This window comes from Lucilia cuprina, chromosome 2 (assembly GCF_022045245.1).
Source record: "Lucilia cuprina isolate Lc7/37 chromosome 2, ASM2204524v1, whole genome shotgun sequence".
Lineage (NCBI taxonomy): Eukaryota > Metazoa > Arthropoda > Insecta > Diptera > Calliphoridae > Lucilia > Lucilia cuprina.
The window spans coordinates 14,055,224-14,057,757 of NC_060950.1; the positions used below are offsets into that span (position 1 = coordinate 14,055,224).

A 2,534-nucleotide genomic window follows, 5' to 3' on the forward strand; every position below is an offset into this window, starting at 1 on the left:
CCCTGCTAGCTATTTGGTAGAAGTAACTCTTAACCCATATCCCGAAAGCGTAAGCATATAACATACTCATGTCATGCCTTAAAAATACCACAGAGTATGCAAAAATCTTGAATAAGTCTAAATACTTAGCAAAAGAATAACAAATATTTGAAAAGAACAAACTGAACCATGACGAGATGAGATGTCATGTAGGGTACAATTCTCCCACCCAATTTGCAAACACCTTGACAGAAAGATTACCCTTAATTTTAATTCTGTCCCTAATAAAACATGACTTTTACTTACATATTTTTACAATTTGTTTTGGCTATCCTTCCCATTTAAAAAAGAAAATGTTAATGATGATTCATTTTACGCAATTCAACATATTTAATTTATTGAAAAAAAAGTAAAGTAAAGCAAAAAAAAAATATATATAATAATGATATTCTACGCAACCATAAATATGTATGAAAGAATGTAAAATCATTACTCAAAGAGAAAAATGATCAGAAGTAATAAAGAAATGGAAAGAAATTAAAATTACTAATAAATACGCATGGGGACAAAGTTGAAACGGACCGACGGACAGATCAATAATAATAAGTAATTAATACTCTTAAATAATAATTCTTTTACTTGTTACTCACAAAATCATTTAGTAATGATGTTCCAATTCATGTTGTCTCTTTGATGTTGGGCCCAGCAATCAGGAGTACACGATGAAGTTGTTGTTGTTATTAATATTTAAAAATACATTACAATGATTTTGAGATTATGAATGAAAAATAAACATGAATTAAAATATTAAAGTGACAAAAAAATAAAAAAAATAGAGTACGATAAAAATAAGCAAAAGATATTTTAATACACTAATGAAAAAATGTTAGTAGATTCCATTTAACATTTTTTTTCCATGGTATCAAAATATGAAAATTAAAATTAAATATTTACATTTATGCTTTTGAATTTAGATTAATAGGAAATATAATTTAGATTAACGTTTTAATACGATTAAATTAATTTATAATTTGGTCTCTAAATTCAAGTATAATAATTATAATCTATAATTTTACATTCGATTTAAATTTAGTTTAATTGATACATTTTTACAAGAGTTTTTAAAAAAAAATAATTATAATATAAATTGCATATAAATGTTAAGAATTATTATAAGTTCAAGAAATTTGCAACAATGTTTAATTTAAAGACATTATGTTAATTTTAAGTAGTTTTAATAGATTTTAGGAAGAGTTTTAGTAATTTTTATATAAATTTAGATGCAATTTAGATTAGGTTTTTAGAAATATTTGAATGTGCAATATAATTAGTAAGTGTTTTAATAACTTTTAACAAATTTGAAGTGCAGTATAGATTTAAGGTGTTTTAATGCACATATTTAGGCCAATTTAGATTTTTAGAACTTTTTCTGTTTTTAGGAAATTTCTAGGTGTAATAATTGTTAATGTAAGTCAATTAAATTTTCTAGACAATTTAAGATTAATTTTTTTTGGATTTACAATGTGATTTCCTTTGCAAATTTAAGTTAAATATTCAATTCTAGGAATTTAGATTAAGTTTTTCCTTTTATGATAAATTTATGAGTAATTTTGAACTATTCAGCATGTGATTTCCATTAATAGTAATATTTAGTATTTAATAAATTGAAGGCATTGGTTTTCTCCCGGAATTGTGTAGTTCCTGACTTAATGTTGGTTAATATTATTGGCCACGTGGATCATGAGGTATCAATATTGATGTTAAGGAGTAAACTCTGTAACTGTGATACCAATAGTCAAAATATTAATTACTTAGAGGTTTAATATGTTGCTATTAGGAATTGTATGGAATTTCACCTTAGTTAGGTGGACTCACACGTGGTCCTTTTGTGATATGTATTTGGATTTTGGAGGAAAATCTCCAATTTATGAAATTTGGTATAAATTTGTCCTAAATATAAAAAAATTCTCTGATGAATTACCTCTAAATAATGTGAATAGTATATTTAGGAAGACTTACTTTTGAGATCGGGATATATGTGGATATAGATTAAATTATTATAAAATATTATATAATTGTCAAAACTCCACATGGAAAATTTTTAACTTTGTCACACTTTAATCACTATAGATTTTAAAACACGTCTTACTATATCAACTTTTAATTCGAGAATAAATCGAATGTTACCAAGTAAGATGATCATAAGTAAAGTGCGTAATTAAAGAATTTAATAAGTGCGCAATTAATTTCCAATGAGACATTAATGATAAAAAAATGCAATTGGATTTACGTTTGTGAAAAAAAGACAAAAGTATTTTTGCAAAAAAAATGAGATTGATATTCAGTAATGTGTATGATTTGATACACAATCTTACGCACATATGTATATAAAAAGCGTGAGAACTAAAATAAGATGTAAAAGAAAAATAAAATATCTAGCATGCGAGTTACATGGGGAAGGATACCAATCCATAGTGTTTGAAAATGTTTAAATTTATTTGGAGTTAAATTTGTAAAAATGTTTTGATAATTATTGTTGAACAAAAATCGCAACA

The 2,534-nt window shown here is 24.7% G+C and overlaps 1 long non-coding RNA gene across 1 annotated transcript; it reads right to left on the bottom strand.

Moving 5' to 3' along the window:
- Positions 1–345: 345 nt before the first annotated feature.
- Positions 346–2,528, bottom strand: LOC124420174. The gene is made up of 3 exons (XR_006941086.1): positions 1,999–2,528; positions 1,836–1,929; positions 346–1,759 (listed from the first exon to the last, which is right to left on the bottom strand). It is a non-coding gene; the product is annotated as an uncharacterized LOC124420174 (long non-coding RNA).
- Between the last annotated feature and the right edge of the window lie 6 nt (positions 2,529–2,534).